Below are 18,186 nucleotides of genomic sequence, written 5' to 3'. Positions count from 1 at the left end.
TCGACGACACGGCCTACGCGCTTTTTTTTTTACTTTCTTATCTTTGAGGCAAAGAGGTTTAGGCGGAGTGAGAATTACGCTAAGTGTATAACCTTCACTGTAAGTCTGCTATCACGTCTTTTTTTTTAGCTTAATCATGCTCTCATTTACCATGATAATGAACAGTAATGTGATTATACTGATGTCCAATAAGTAATTACCTCATTCCAGCGTACAGGCAGCAGTAAGACTGAGCAGATCCTTTGAAACGCTACCAGCACCATAATATAACTCTATCTGTTTTTTTCATGTTCTCCGGTCCTGAGCGGAATCCTCGGTGCCGTACGAACGCTTAAGAGCCCGAACAAACAACGTCTTTGTATCGGGCCTAACATGACACCCAACGTGGAGGAGGTAAGCTTCCTAAAGTTAAACGCATCGCTTAGCTCATTTTAAAGGGCTTTGAGCGGACGGTCGTTTGCCTGAAATATAGGCGGCCTGCTTCCTCCTGCTTAATCCAGTATTTAATTAGAGCGGGTCAAGGGCCGGGGTCGCGTGCCTGCCTGATCGGAGGCTGCTTACACAAAGACGGCACTGATCGCTCGGACATATTGCAGGTATTTTTACAGAGAGGGGAGCGAGCGCGAGTGGAGAACAGAGCGAACAGTCAGATTCGGCTTGTAGGCTGACCTCGCGCTCCTCGCATTAACCTACCGTATTAGTTATACAATAGCATGCAATCAGGACTGGGAAAAAAGAAAATAAGAAGAAGGACAGACTGAGCTTTTCTTTTAAGCCACTAAAGTGCTATACATGATGGAAAAACCATCCAGTTTCGATCATTTATCACCATATTACATACATTCTACTAACAGAACATGGGAATAATTTTTATGCTATATAGCCTATGTGTGTCAAAGATATAAGTAAGAAATAAAACACTTGAGTGTTTTAGAAAATAATAAACGACAGAGTAACGTGATACGAAGAAGAGTGACTGTTATAAAGTTGATTATTTTCCAATAACAGCATGCTCTGAAGTGTTTTATTCTTCTATACACCACAGCAATTTGCCAACACTAAGATATTCCTATTTATTAAGGAACAAAACGTGTTACTTTTCACCTGGTTGCATTTAACATCATGGAACTTATGAAACAGCCATCTTTTTTCTGTTTAGAATTTAATAAGACATAATAATAATAGTAATTATTATTACTATTCTTATTTTGTCTTATTAAATTCTAAACAGAAAAAAAGATGGCTGTTTCCTAAGTCTAATTACTAATTATAATATTTAAAGTTAATGCTTTAATTCTAAGTGTATATATATATATAATTTATTAAATAACAACTCCACAGTTCAAAATCTGTCTATACTAATTTGTACTTCAAATTTACTATAGAAACAATAATGTATTGGAAAGACCTCATTAATAGAAACCATGCACTATATCCATTATGTCCTGTGACCAATCAGATTAAGAACTGGTGTATAATCTACACACAAAGTGGTCAGTCAAAGTGTTTTCCTTTCAATCAGCTTCACAAATGGCTGAAATGAAGACTGAACAGCAGCAAGAGAACCCCATCCTGCACTTCTTGTCCTCCTTTTTCCGTCTCTTGTCCACTTGTAATTCTGTACAGCAACCACTAAAGGGCAGAACTCGACTACAAATATCCATACGGTCCTTCTCATCAATGCATGTCAGGTTTTAAATATAGCAGGAGCTTATCAGGAGCACCGAAGCCAGGCCAGACTTACAGAGAAATAAGTTCTCTTTAAAAAGCCATTATAAAATCCTATTAATCTCAATATCTAGATGAATCCAGATGAGTGATAGGACAATACAGCTTAAATTATTTCCAAACAGCCTCAATATTAATAACCCACGATCCCAACTCTGATGTGTTTGGTCATTTAATTGATAGATACCGCAGCCATGCTCGAGGAAGAAGAAGAATCCCTTGTGCGGTTTGTTTTATTATAAGTGACTGATGACCGTGTAGGCAGTATTTTAAGTGCGCACAAAAATGGCAAATTACAGTTACGAAGAAAAGATTCAGCTTGTTGTATTGGAATTAAAGGCAATTTTATTTACAAAAAGAATTAGTATTATGGATCCTTTTGCTGTAGGTTTTTAGATGCATAATAATAATAATAATAATAATAATAATAATAATAATAATAATAATAATAATAAGTGCTGATTTGCAGAAAATAAACAGCAGAAAAGAAACCAAAAAAATGCACTATAGAAAATACAATATAATATCATTTTGGTACATAAAATATGACTTTTCTTTTGCACATTTTACACAACAAAAAGTCAACACATTCATCCCCATGAAATTTTTTTTGGAAGAAAAATTTCAGGAATTTTCGATTGACAGTGTGATAAAGTCGAGGCCCAAATTCTATTTAATTTAAATTTTTTCTTTACAGATTTTACAGATTAAAAGTCGATGATTATTTAAAAATGTTCATTTAAAAAAATATGTCATTCCTTCATGACATTAGCAAAGATTTTCAATTTGATTTTGTCTAAATAAAACTCCACTAGGTGTCCAAAAACACAGTATGTGTTAGCAAAGCAGTGGCCTAAAACATCAAAGATCGGTGCTGGCGATTTGCTAACACGATTCAATACAATGCTGATTTTTTTCTTTTCCTTTTTAAATTAAGTTTCATTGTTAAGAGTTACAATAGATAAATAAAGCCAGATAATAGTGAGGTGAAGGCCTGAGTATTAGAGGTCAAGAACAAGCTCTCTTGAGTATTCTTCCTTTGTTTCTCTGATAAGGAGAAAAAAAACAAGCTTTTGGAGTATCATGAGCTTCCTGTGTGGTGCCTGTCGATGGAGTGGCGTTTAGAAAGCTATGAGGATTAGAGCTCAGAGATGAATCAGTAACGGGGAGAGAGATGCTGTGGTGTGGTCATGCTCTCAGAAGGTTTGAATGAAAATACCGGAGTCTGCTTTTGTGGCAATGTTAAGATCATCGCTAGCATCCTTAACAATGAGCTAAAAAGCATTTAGAAGACCTGGATTTTCATTTCAGTGCTCAGTTATTTGATTTTTTACAGACATTAATGCATGTCTAGATCTTGATGAAATCTCAGGAGGAAATTTCTGGATTCTGGTTTGTTTGGTCCACGGATTTAAAAGACTGAAACTTTTTATTTCACTCTTTTGGAATGAGGTTCTGTTGTTTTTATCTATAGCAATAAAACTAGTTCTAACAATTTCTGATCCTCTTATCACAAAAGCCAATGTACCATGTGATGTTTAGCCCAGACGAAGATTTTTTTTTTTAGAAATAAAAACAGCTAATGAGCTAGCATGCCAGACAGATACTGCTTTATTAGCCGACTTGTGTGTTTTATATACGCTGTATTTCTCTCAGCAGTGTCAACCTTTATAATGATCATTTCATGTCCAAAAGTTGAACACATAATCATTTGGTGATTTATTGAAAAGAATTCAGATTGATGAACAACAAAGACAAGAAAATTCAAGATGGTCAAACTCGACCAGGTGATTTCACTTCAACTCGACTGTCCGGCCTTTTTTTTTTTTTTTTTTTCCAGAGAAGCGGAAAAAAAAAAAAAAAACGGAGACAGGGCCTCGTTCCACTGGCAGCTCTTAACAAGCATAGCAATACATCAGTCAAAAGCAATAATTTTACAATTAATGGAAATCCAATTTGCCTTCAGAGCATCCCGCGTTGACATTTTCCACATTGCAATGGCGCTTTGATAAAGTTTATTTTAAATGCAAAAAAAAAAAAAAAAGCGTTCGCCGGGTTCGAGAGCAGCCCGGGTGTCACTGTGCCAGGCACGAGGAGCACGGTACTTAATTTTTTATCGTCGGCCGCCCCAGGGGCCACGAAAGCCTGAATGTTAACGTCGGCTCCATTTTCATTATCACCGCGTGATTATGGATTTTACTGCGTTTAGGTGATAATACAGCTAGGAGCTCACCTTAAAAAAAGAATTTCCGCTGGCTGCTTCCATTCCGCAGCCAAATGAAATTTTTCATTTGACAAACAAGCACAATTAGGCCGCGCTTCTCGCGCCTGCTTTTTCTTGATTGAACTTAGGCCAATTTGCCGGCGCTAAATGAGTTTGAATAATTTACATTCCCAATGGCTCGGGGACATTAGCTTGCTGAGTGCTAAGTGGCAGCGTGCTTTTTGAAGTTGCTGATGATGAGATGTCACTCTTCTACCCCCACCATCACCGCCACCACCACCACCAGCATCAGCACTGCGAACACACACACGCTTGTCTTCCTACCCTCATGAGGACCTTCCACTGACATAGTTACTAACACCAAAACATAAATGCAAAGCCTGCGTCTGAATCTAACCTGTACCTCGTCTTCAGTACAATAAATGGACAAAACAACCAAATATTCGTACCCTTATATCGACATCAGGTCCCTATGAAGATAGAAAAACACGCCCCGATGCACACAACACCACCTACACTTTTTTACTTCAAAGTTAAGCTGTGAAAGGAGCCTATATACCTGAAACTACAATGAGAAGTTCAAATTGATTTTCTTTCTTTTTTTTCCCCCTGCCGAGGCCAATTCTGGCAGGCAAAGCGAAAATGACTTTAATATGTGTGTAATGCACTTGGCTGGCTTCAATGCACTTGGTTTTTTCTTCTTCTTCTTCTTCTTCTTCTTCTTCTTCTTCTTCTTCTTCTTCTTCTTCTTCTTTTTAATGACAGTACTTTTCACATTAGACACATTTCATATTTAGTTGAACGACAGGATTTGTTTCCTTATAATAATAATAATAGTAATAATAATAATAATAAAACAAGTATGAGCGTCATTAAGGGGAAGCGTTTGCTAATTGGGATTTAATAAATGAAACAGGGACAAGGTGCATTGTAAAGTAGTCTTAACAAAGCTTGAAATGAATGAAATTAACACACACTTTCTGTCGCTTTACTAATTAAGCTTACGCCCAGCCAGGGTTAAATGGCTGTAAAATTGTGTTATGTGTTAAAAAATTTTTTAAGTATCTGAGAAAATACACAACATGCTCTCACATTTTCAGAGAATCCTCACTTAATTTATACAAAAGGATAAAAACGGAGGTGAAGGAGGAAAAAAAAACAAACAAAAAAAACTCTCAAGTGTTACAGGAAATGAATTAACAAACAGGGAAGTGGAAGTTAATGAACAAGTGTCATCATTAGATACATTATTGCTCAGTATTAATTAAATATACAGCAATTCACAATATATTGCGATAGACAATGACAAAAATTCCATGACAGTAGTCGATAACCTGCATTATTATAGATATAAACAGCAAGAAACCAGAAAGTATGAAGTTCTGAAGGCATTTCCCTTCTTGGAAAACTTAAAAGCTGAGGCTTTAAATCTGACTGTTACAAAGTGCTGAAACTGGAGACTCCTTCCATCCGTGTTAAAAAAAGAAATATCTCCTCAGAAAATACTTTAACTAGTAACACACACTTAGATATTTGTTTATGAGGAGCATATGCATTGACAGATGTGGATCTATCTATCTATCTATCTATCTATCTATCTATCTATCTGTCTATCCTCATATCAGTCCCTGTGTAGCCATAGAAATGCTAAAATATTAGACCAGGCACTTTCATATAAACCTGTGATTTGTTTTCGTACTCTCAGGGCTTCTGACCAATCAGATTCGAGAATTTAGAAGGCTCATGTATTAGGATGATATAACCAGATGACATTATTATCATCATATATTAACATCACAATAAGTTTTTTTTTTCTTTTTCTGTACCATGCCTAAATTCACAGAATGAAGTGACTCAACCTTCTCAAACACAGGCCCCTAACACTTAATATAGCTTTAATTTACACAGCAAAGTTGCAGTGTACACACACACACACACACACACACACACACGTTCGGAGGTCCTCTCTCAATGACATCCAGTTGTTGTGTGCGTTTGCCAAGTCACTTTACGCTTTCCCTTCCCTAGGATCCGGTTTCTCCTTTTACAAACGTAGCTATTGTGCGCTGCCTCCTGGCCTGAGCAGCCATTCTTACTTTAATATTTGCGAGACGGGATAACCTACCGATACACACCAGGTCAGTTTGCCTCTCCGCTTGCCTCATTTTCCAGATTATAACTCGTTTCCATGACGGCGGGCAAGCTGAGAGTGGCTTTACCACCGGCCGTGACCGAGTTACAGCACACACACTCACACACATACACACACACTTCATCTGTGTAGAACAAAGAGACTACCAGTAGTTCTATAAGATGAAGTTAAAGTGAGGTTCCGGTGTCCATTGTATTAATGGCTGTATTAATTTAGATGATAAATTGACTTATGAAGTCATCATTATAAATAAATAAATAAATAAATAAATAAACAAACAAACAAATAAATAAATAAAAGCTAGTGCATTTTTGGGTCATCTGACATCTTTTAAAATCATTATGATTTTTTTATATATATATTTTGAATTTATTTATTGTGGCTTCCAACAATGTGGAACTTCAAAATAAAGAGGAACTGCCGGAAAACAGGTCACTACAGCTGGAATACAGCAATGCTATTTCTATGTCGTTCTCTCTTTCTCTTTCTCTTTCTCTTTCTCTTTCTCTTTCTTTTTTTCTCTCTCTCTCTCTCTCTCTCTCTCTCTCACACACACACACACACACACACATTCACAAATGGATTTGGGAGCTGACCTCAAATTTGAGTAACAGCTATTTCGGCGTAATCCATTCACAGTCGGAGAATGCGAACACCGACACAGAGGGGAGCGAGCGAGAGCAAAAAAGAAGGAGGCTGGGATGCATGAAAGGCGGTGAGGATTTTTTACAATGTGATTAGGAAAGTAATGGGCTCAAAGTAATGCTTCGGCAGCTCATGTGAAGTGTGCGAGGAAAAAAAGAGAGAGAAAGAAGGGAAAAAAAATATATGGGGAATTTCCACTCTCATCCCTGAAGGTCAGTGGCTCGAGTCGGTCTGTAGATACGAGACTCGTTGCGCTGGTTGAGGCCTGATTTGGTGCTCACCACCTTCGGCAACAATGAGAGCTCTGTTTTTTGGCCTGCGATAAGTTACTGTGCACATACACACACTCCTACACACACACACAGGCTCCATCAGGCCCAGGTGGAAACGCTTCACCCTGTAATGGCTCGGTGGAATGTAGAAGAGTGACCCCTGTTGGTTTTTCCCTCTCGCTGTGCCACCGAGCAATCAGGAGAGCATTACTCCCGACTCGCCCTTAATGAGAGTGGGGTTTAAGTTTACACAGGGGTTATTAAAGAAACTTAACGAGGGTTCTCAGAGACCAATCGAAGCCCCACGTTACTAATACAGCCCCTCCGTTGTCTTGGAGAAAAAAAGAGCTGCCCTCACACACAACAGCACTGAGGAGAGAGGAAAAAGAAAGAAAAAGGAAAAAAACATTACAAGGATGAGACGAATATACTGAAGATATTTTACTGGTCAAACAGTTTGAATTCTTCATCGTGATTGGACAGGAGGTGTTTTTCATAACAGCAGCTCTGAAGGTTTAGATTATATTAATGCTCTCGCTCGCGTGCACCATCGTTCCAGCCGAGATCCTGTTCAGCCAATCAGCATTCGAGAAACTTGCTGATTGCAATTTAATGTTATTTAAACTAGCAGGAATTTTATTCAACTCCTGTTACTGTTGCCTAGGAACGTGGCAAACACAATAAATGTAGATTAATTAAGGAAAGAACTTAATGATCAGTAAATTGCTGTGCTAGAAACGGGAAAAAGAAACATTTTGAGGTGGTAATATTAGCTCTACTTCGTCACACACTTCCTTTAGTGCTTGGTTTTTGTCTAGTTTCACAAATCAACACTCTCCATGCGCTTTAATAGTCTTTCAGGATTAAAGATCTCTCCTCTTTCTGCCACAAGAGCAGCCTGTTTGACAGATGAACAACCTCCCCTCGGTTCAGATCGCATATCCAGCACACTTCTCATACTTTAATATTACTTTACACTGCACTTTTATCCACCGAGCATAAATACCCAGAGTTCTCCGCTCACCTGCCCCACATTGTCAGCACGCTTTGTTCTTAATGTTCGCGCTGAACAAAAGGAAAACACCAATCCAATTTTCTCTTTTTGGCTTAGAGGTGCCGCTTTCAGTTTAATCAGGAAACGGTGGAAAAATAAACTTCGTTTCAGGAGCTGAGTGATGCGTCTTTCATGTCCAAATCCTTAAGTGGCTTTGGAGTCCAATATGCAGCGCTCTAGGCCTCTTATTCTCAGGCTCAGGGTCTTAAAATAATTTTTGCGAGGAAAAAAAAAGAAAAAGAGTAAAAATAAGATGCTCATGGGAGGCAGCAAAAAAAAACAAACAAGCAAGCGCTTTAAGCAGCCAATCAGTGACTCTGTCACCCAGGAGAGGAAGTCTGCTGTAAGAAGTGCTGCTGTAAGTGTTTGCTTGGTGTTTTTACCTCTCTGAACATTTCAGGGTATTTTATACAGAAACTCAAAAGAAATTGTTAAATCACGACACACTCGGTTCGTCCCACCCACACACACACATACACACACACACACACACACAGTATTAAGTATAATACATACAGCCTCATAGATAGATAGATAGATAGATAGATAGATAGATAGATAGATAGATAGATAGATAGATAGATAGATAGACAGACTATACTGCCAAAAGTTTTGGGACACCCCTCCAAATTGAATTGAATTCAGGTGTTGTTTTTCAGGGGTTGGGCTTGGCCCCTTAGTTCCAGTGAAAGGAACTCTTGATGCTTCAGCATACCAAGACATTTTGGACAATTTCTTGCTCCTAACTTTGTGGGAACAGTTTGGGGATGACCCCTTCCTGTTCCAACAGTCATACAGGTCTATAAAGACCTGGCCTGCACAGAGTCCTGACCTCAACCCGACAGAACACCTGAATTAGATGAATTAAAATGAAGACTGTGAGCAAGACCTTCTCATTCAACATCAGTGCTAGATAGATAGATAGATAGATAGATAGATAGATAGATAGATAGATAGATAGATAGATAGATAGATAGATAGATAGATAGATAGATAGATAGATAGATAGTGTGTCAGCAGAGTAACAGCAATTGTAGCACTCCAGAAATTTAGGATTAAAGACACCATTAGTGTGTGCTGGATAAAATACTTGCAGCTTAAACCCGTTTCTCTTGAATTTGCTCCTCCGTCTTAAGTCATCGACGTTGTTTTTTCCTGTCACTTAAATCCCACGTCACAGTCGTCAAATCTTGGCATTATACTTGTCACGCTTGTCAAAACGCCCGACTTTTACTCTGACGTCTGAATTTCCACCGAAATAACATTTCATCCGCCTCCTTCCTGCTCGGCGACGGAAGCTGTAAAAAAATTGTAAAAAAGCTCAGCGAGTTAGTTCCTAAAGTTTAGAAACTCATTAAAAGCCTTCGGATTTCTTGATTCTACATGCGTGGTATCTTGTCAGGGAGATCTGAAGTGGCTAAATCTCTCCCAAACCACCAGGCAAACAAAAGCTAAGGAATAAATCCTACATCTGATTCGCAAGCTGCGTGTGTTCGCCATTGTGCCTTGCTAGCTGTCTGGATATGAGAACTAATACACACTCAAAGTGGTGTTAAATTTTCCTAAGCGATCGTGATTAGCGCTGACGTAAACCCGTGTTAGCTCAGGACGCATATAGGAAAGAGCTTAATATATTATAAAAAGGAGGAAAATACATACTGTATATTAGGACAAGGCGAGATGACTACTGGGTTTTGCTACCGATAAAGAAGTTCAAAAGCAAATCAGTGGCTTGACATTTATTTAAAACAGAAGCTGACATGTTACTTAAAAAGAGAAACTTTGGTATTTGATATTTTGAAGAAAGGTGATGAAAATTTAACATAGGCTAAATGGAATTTTTAGCTGGAATCTAGCTGCCAGCAGCGACTAGGGGGTCCAAGCACCAAAAGTTGCAGCAAGGTGTATTGGCAGGAGGCAACCTGGGACAAATCCTAAGAAAGGTTAGATGGACAGAAATAGAAATAGATGGTTGAGAAGTAATTAGGCTGGCAAAAAAAAAAATGAAGAGCACATATACAGTAATATAGCAGCAGAATCTGGACAAGATGTTCATGATACACTGGAGCGCCATTGGAAAAATAAATCACAACTCTACTGGAAAAGAATATCATTTAGAAATGGCAAAAATGCAGCAAAGGTGTATCACTCAGCATCATCATCCGTCTCTAGTGTGTAAACACACTTTATGGCAAGTGAAGTGTAATCTGACAAGATGACTGAGAGTCCTGATATAACGGTGCTCTAAACACTAAACACACTCGTTTTCTGAATATAAACTACCTATCTGTGCAGCATGAAAGAGAGAAAGAGAGAGGGGGAAGGAAATCGAGAGAGAGAGAGAGAGAGAGAGAGAGAGAGAGAAGCGTTGGAGGCAGAGCGACTCAGCAGCAAGTTTGCATTGCCCTATCTCATTAACACACCGCTGAAATAAAAGAGAGCTTCTTTGGCTCACAGCTATGGCAAAAAAAAAATTATCATAGTGATGATGTTCCTCGGCCGTCAACAGAGCGGCGATAACGTTGTTTGATGATGACTTTCCTATGAATGTTAAGCAGCTGGCGCGGCGGAGGGAAGGAGCTTATCGGCGCCTAATGCCCATCTCTAATTCCTGCCCTTCTTGAACTAGCCATTTTCTAACAGCGCTAACTGTCAAATTTACATCCCATCTTAATGCCGCTAAAGAGGACAAGGGATGAAGAGTAAATGACAGGAGTGTAATGAGGAAGGCTTCTCTCTCTCTCTCTCTCTCTCTCTCACTCTAGGCAGGAGATTTTCCACAATTTGGGAGTCTCCTTCTTTTTTTTTTCCTCTCCTCTCCTGAACCATGATGGTGGGCTTACCTTGGTGTTTTAAAGCAGACAAGTTCAATTAGCTGATGAATCTTTCATAAGTTTCATAAGAGTATTTCACTAATGGGAGTTAAGGCCGTGAAAATGGCTTTAAATTTTTTACGCCGCGGAAAATGAAGTTCGGCTTGGATGGATTTCCATTTTTATTCATAAGAAACAGCAAACAATATGATTTCAAACAGGTCCAAGCCACAGTAATTATCACACCCCGAAAGCATTAAACATCCTTAGAGCACAGGGGTGTTGAATTCTCAATTCCGACTGGTCAAAAAGTGATTTTGAGATAAATATGATAATTCTTCTAATACATTATTGTTGTTTGTATAGGTGCAGCTCAACCTAAGAGACTATACATTATACTATATACTATAACCTAAGAGACTATATAGACTATACACTATACTATATACTATAACCTAAGAGACTATAAAGACTATACACTATACTATATACTATAACCTAAGAGACTATAAAGACTATACACTATTCTATATACTATAACCTAAGAGACTATAAAGACTATACACTATACTATATACTATAACCTAAGAGACTATAAAGACTATACACTATTCTATATACTATAACCTAAGAGACTATAAAGACTATACACTATACTATATACTATAACCTAAGAGACTATACACTATACTATAACCTAAGAGACTATAAAGACTATACACTATTCTATATACTATAACCTAAGAGACTATAAAGACTATACACTATACTATATACTATAACCTAAGAGACTATAAAGACTATACACTATTCTATATACTATAACCTAAGAGACTATAAAGACTATACACTATACTATATACTATAACCTAAGAGACTATACACTATACTATAACCTAAGAGACTATAAAGACTATACACTATTCTATATACTATAACCTAAGAGACTATAAAGACTATACACTATACTATATACTATAACCTAAGAGACTATACACTATACTATAACCTAAGAGACTATAAAGACTATACACTATTCTATATACTATAACCTAAGAGACTATAAAGACTATACACTATTCTATATACTATAACCTAAGAGACTATAAAGACTATACACTATACTATATACTATAACCTAAGAGACTATAAAGACTATACACTATTCTATATACTATAACCTAAGAGACTATAAAGACTATACACTATACTATATACTATAACCTAAGAGACTATACACTATACTATAACCTAAGAGACTATAAAGACTATACACTATACTATATACTATAACCTAAGAGACTATAAAGACTATACACTATTCTATATACTATAACCTAAGAGACTATATAGACTATACACTATACTATATACTATAACCTAAGAGACTTATATAGACTATATACTATGCTATATACTATAACCTAAGAGACTTATATAGTAGACGCTGTCATGTTTCTGTTCAAGAAAGAGGGGGAAAAAATAGGTCCTGGTATCAAGCTAGCTGTTTATAGCTGCTATGATGTAAGTGATAACAGGAAGAGATAAAAAGTATGATGTTAAATTGCTAAAAAAACCTATTTAAATTGGCAAATTGCTCAGGAATACGAGGCTGTTGAAGCAAATTGTGCCGTCGTCGATTATCTTCCTGTAACCGCACAACCCTGAGTGTGTTATTCAACATTTATGACTCAATCTAACAACAAAGCCAACTACAAATCTAATATAGACTAACAGGAAATTGCTAGCACTTGTTCCTGATTATTTGCTAAACTTGCAGAACTCATCTTCTTGGGTGCTTTGGGCACAAATCCTCCTTCGCTTGTCACTTTGGACAAGCGCTTTTTGCTCGGTGAATGAATGTAAATGTAAATTACATCTGGCTTTGTGTAACCAGCAGCATTTGGGTGCTTGACATTCATCACAGAAGCAGTGTGTGCAAAGCAGCGCATTAGCCAATTCATTTCTGTTTCCTGACACTAATTACCGGACTGGCCATTGAATCTAATTAAAACGTTTTTTTAAATGAATGACGGTCCATTATTGGAGCTTGTTGGTTTGACTCTTTTCAAAAGTTTTAGAACGAGACACAAAAGCGTAAAAAAAAAATTCTTTCATTTTTATTCACCTTAGACAAAGAAATGAAGTCTCCTTCTTCAGGTTCCTTCAGACATTTACTGAAAATAAGAGCTACTAATATTAAAATAAAGATATATTAAAGAGTTCAAGAGTTTTCTTCTCATCTAAATGCCACAGAATACAAATTAATAAATAAATAAATGGCATTGTATATTGAAGCAGTCTTCTTTCACACAGCTTTTAAAGAAGGTTTCTATGGAGAAGATTTAGTGAAGGGTGGGAAAAAATAAATGTGAAATGCTCTTGAAAGTAGAGCACGTATTGTGTATTGTAGACGTCAATTAGGCTTTTTTCTTCCTTTTCTTTTCTTTTTTCTTTTTTTTTTTTTTTACTTAAGCTCCAAGATGTAGTAATTTCCTTCTCACAGACAAATCACTCTTGGAGTGTCGTTTAAGCTGGACATTTTGTCTCTAAAACAAGAAGAAGAAGAAAAAAACCCACAATAAGCACAGACAGCAAAATTCCTCTGGGTATAAAAACGCCTTCACGATATTATTTTTTTTTTGGTGAACGTCTTCATCCAATCTTCCGAGAGAAGGTGTGTGACTTTCAAACAGAAGGAGAAGCTGCCGCTTTGCTAATGCAAATGAGACGAGCTGAAAGTTTCCTGATGCCTGCATGTAATTTAAGATGGCATTTAAGCCCCTTACCCCCGATCTTATCTGCTAAATGAATTCATCAGGTAATATTTCCCATTATTCAGAGGCATCATTTTATGTCGGAGAAGGTAATGGAATGATTACAGGGGCCGCGCGTACAAATTAACAGCCTTTTCCCTCTGTGAAAATGAGAAATTTAAGGTGAGGAAGACTTTTCGAAAAAACTCCTTTTTAAAGTTGGTGTGGACTTCCGCACGCTGCGCATTAAGTAAAGTCTCGGAGGCCAATTCAATTTGCGATCCTCTTTCATCTTTAATGATACCTATCTCCTGCTGTTCATATTTTCATTTAGGGCGGGGCCGTGCTATTAATATTTTAAAAAATTTCTTCCGATCTGGAGGGGGAGGGGGGTAGTGTGAAAGTTAAAGAGACTAAAAGAATGGCTACCTGCTGTCACCTGGTTTCTAATCAGGTCTGGAAGTGGAGCTGGAAGTGTGAGGTGTGTTTCATCTCCATTAGCTATCACCAATTAAAAAGCCTGCCTTCGTCCGATCGGAAATGAGCTCCGGTCGGGCCGAGCTGAATTTCACACTCAGCCTCCGGGAAGACGGTCCGAAAGGCGAAACTAACGCGATTAAAATAAAGGAGCAAAAACAGATAATTGGAGACAGAGCACGCTGGAGTCCTACGCCGAAAAAAGAGAATAAATGTGTCAATTTAAAGGTATTATTAATTACGATATTCATCCAGCTGTGATTACACTGATGACACTTCCAGACTGCTGGAGAAGTTCTCCGAGCTCATGGAGACATAAAGATAGAAAGTTGAACAGGCTGAATTACTGCGTCAATGCAATGTGTCTTAATACTCTAAACAGTGTTATAGGAAAATAATCAATAACAGAACCATGTTTAGACTCTCAGGGTCAAGCGGATTTACTCTTATCACCTTTAAGTTCCAATAGCAACACATCCTGAAGCCTTTAACTCTTTTTCTACTTTTTTTTAATAATGAACTAAACACTGCATTTCCATTTAAATACTGTAGAAGCAACTTAGTTCCTATCTCTCTTATCACTTATGCTACATCAGCTATAATCATTCCCTCATTTTATTTATTTATTTATTTATTTATTTATTTATTTATTTATTTATTTATTTATGGAATAAAAATAATTTTCTCCTTATCCTCTGATATAAAGCCAACTAACAATTCCAAACCTTTTACACTGGAGTTAAATAAACATCTCCTTACAGAAATGATTATTATTAGGCTTAGTTAATGGGGCCCTGTTACTATAGAAATGACATTGCATTAGAAATTGGGTGGAGTAGAATTTAAGGACACACCTGATTGGTTAAATCAGAATAATTTAAATATATATATATATATATAGGTATATAGGTTAGGGTATGTAAAACATTTGTTATCTAAAATAGCTTCATTCCCAGTGTTCAGACCTGTTCTAAATCCCACCTCTATAGCTACATTCCTCAAACCGATCCCACTCCCCACTCCACATAATACCAATTTAATTACACGTGTGACGACGATCCGGACGACCGGATGACGAACATTTAAGGTTCAGAGATGACACTGTGCATGCTACATCATCCTTCTCGTCTGCCTTTTATAGCAAATTATTTTCCTTATTGATTACCAGCTGCTGCGTTTCTATTTCACAGTTGAATTACTGTTGTCTCGTGGTGGCCCTTTTCTTTGGCTCGGGCTCCACTTCATTATTTCCTGCCATTTCTTGGTCATTTCCGAGTTTAAAACTCCGAGCCGCTTATTAAGTTTTTGGGGCCTTGGCGGATAAGAGGCGGTAAGTGCGGCGCGATAAACTAATCATCTTAAACCCCTAATTATGAGTATCTCAGTGTGACAGACGGCAGAGTGGAGCCTCGAAATGAGAGGAAAAAAAAAAAACGGCACATCCGAGGGAAGGGTAATAATTTTTTAAGTCATCTGGATCTGGCTCGGGGTGGCAGAATTCATTAGAGCAGATTAGCCAAGTGTGTACAAAGTAAATGAGATATCTAATGGCCGACTCGGAGGGCGACGGACTCCTCGTTCGGCTTCCGCATACCGTGAACCCTATTATGAGGCCATTGTGGTTCGACCGCATCTTTTTAAAAACCCTTGACCTTTGGCCCTTTGAGCCGCGTGCTAAGGCGTCAGAGAGGAGAGAAAGGAGAACAACACAAATCAGATTAGCGGGCCAGAAGCAGACGGTTGGATTGTTTTTAAAGCGGGAAGCGCAGGATGCTAATTATGAGCATAAGAAGAAGGTTGGGGCAAGAAATAATAAGATTACAAAGAATAATTTGCAGATATAATTACACCAAAATTGGGTACACACAATCGTCAAACGCGTGTCTTGCTTGACCCGGGCGCGTGAGTGAAATAAATCCTCGTTCTATAGCCTCTGTTAATTTGTTTTTATCATCGGCAAAGTGGTGTTTGTGCAGGCGGCGCAATTTGCATGTGTAATTCCGCTGTGCAAATTGACAACAAGTCGATAATTCCGGGGAAATGGGCTCGTCGCGATGGCCTCTGCTATCTTCCCGAGCCGATTCATTTTGAGGAACTGCTGAGGCATGAAACTCATACATCAACACACTTTTTTTTTTTTTCCTGACAACGCTCAGACTTATTGTCCGTTAAAATGTCATTACAGGCATTATTTATGGAGCTAATTCATTTATTAGACCATATTTACTCTGACAGAGTGTCACATTGCGGCCGGCGTACAGACTGATTTAGGGCGGTGATTTTTTTTCATTTATTTCTTTTTAAACATTCTACACGAAAAGCCTTGAGGCATGGGAATGATAAAAAAAAAGAAAAAAAGTCTTGATGTCTTTAATAAACCTCTCAGGTTATATTAATAAAGATCACGACATTAATATTTATGTTTAGTGTCTGGAGGTAGATTTTTCCTGGCAAGTCAATGGCTTCCAGTTTATATCCTCAACAAACCCAGATTATATAAGTGTAAAAATGACACTGTTGAACAAACTAGATGTATATATATATATACTTTAAGCTTATAAAAAATGTGTGCACATTTTCTTTCGATTTTTTTTTACCCTGAAACTTTTATTCTTTAAAATAATCACTATACTCTTTCACCATTATAAAAACCATGTAGGTTTAGCCAAAAAATAAAGGCAAATAAATTTAGACTAAACTACTATTTACTAGCTAGACTACCAGCTAAGTGAAGCTGTAACTACCAGCCGTGTCCCATTTTCATTTATGAAATATAGCTACTGAGCTTAATCAAGGCTCCGGGATAAATGAGTGTGTGTTCATAAAGTGTGTCTGGTGAAAATATGAACGATGTTCAGAGTAGCTATGTGTGTCAGGCAGAGGGTGGTATGATAGTATGATATAGGGATTGATACTGTAGGGGGTTTTTTTTGAGAGAGAGAGATGAAATGAAAACACTGAGGCCATTTAGATCGACAGCTTGAATAGATCAGACATGCAGTAAGCTTGTCGGTTCATTAGGTCAGTAAAACGTGTAACGGTTCTGAGCTGAGATCTTCCTCCTTCATGAAAGCCCGGACTTGTGGATCTGCTCCAAATGTTGGATCACGAGAGACGAGGCCTCTTGTACACGTTAATGGTCCGTGTTAACCGTGAGGCGCAGCTTGTGTTATTTATTATCCAGACTCACCTGTCAGAATGAAACACTTATCAGGGCTGACGTGTCGAGGGGTTATACTTTAAAGATGTGCTTTTAAAGATGAAGCTTAGGATAAAGCAGATCATACTAGATTGCTTTTGCTTAATATATATTAATAATCCAACATTCTTATTGATTTTATACAAGATTTCATGTGTTTTTTAGAAAGACATTCTGCTTACTGGTTTCCTGCATGGATTCTAAATAACACCATGAACGACGAGAGAGAGAGAGAGAGAGAGAGAGGGAGGTTAGGTACATTTGCGCCACTCCATTGAGCAGCAATAAGCTTTGTAGGCTTAGCGCGCATAAACACATTAAATAGATGAGATTCATCAGCACTCTGGTGTCAAATCCACAGTGCCCATGGGCAACCAACCAGCTCCAGAGCAAAATAGACGCTCGTCTGGTCTCGGTGCTGTTTACCTTCCGAGAACAAGTGAAAATTTCATACACAAATTGAAAGCTTTATTAATCAAATAACATGTTCATTACTTTGCCCGTGTAGTTTTTTAAAAAGCCATTTGCTGTGAAATCAGGAGGATATACAGTATACGTGGAAAAAAAAACACACAACTGTAATATTAGATTGTATTATTAATTAAGTATTAAGTACAGCTGAGGCATGACTTATATTGTCTATAAACTGTCTACATTACTACCAAACAATACACCCGGGTATTTTATTCCTGTATCAGCGCAGGGTAAACAAATCGTTTAAGTCAATAGGTTTTGCAATTAGGCACAAAGCCCACAACCCATTTAGCGAGGAGAGAAAAAAAAACACAACACACACACACACACACACACAACACTGATGTCATTTGATATAAATAAGCAATTTAAGCAGCTGTTTTCAGCTTGCA

The sequence above is a fragment of the Hemibagrus wyckioides genome, linkage group LG03 (assembly GCF_019097595.1).
Source record: "Hemibagrus wyckioides isolate EC202008001 linkage group LG03, SWU_Hwy_1.0, whole genome shotgun sequence".
Classification (NCBI taxonomy): Eukaryota; Metazoa; Chordata; class Actinopteri; order Siluriformes; family Bagridae; genus Hemibagrus; species Hemibagrus wyckioides.
Note: the sequence above shows the minus strand (reverse complement) of the source record.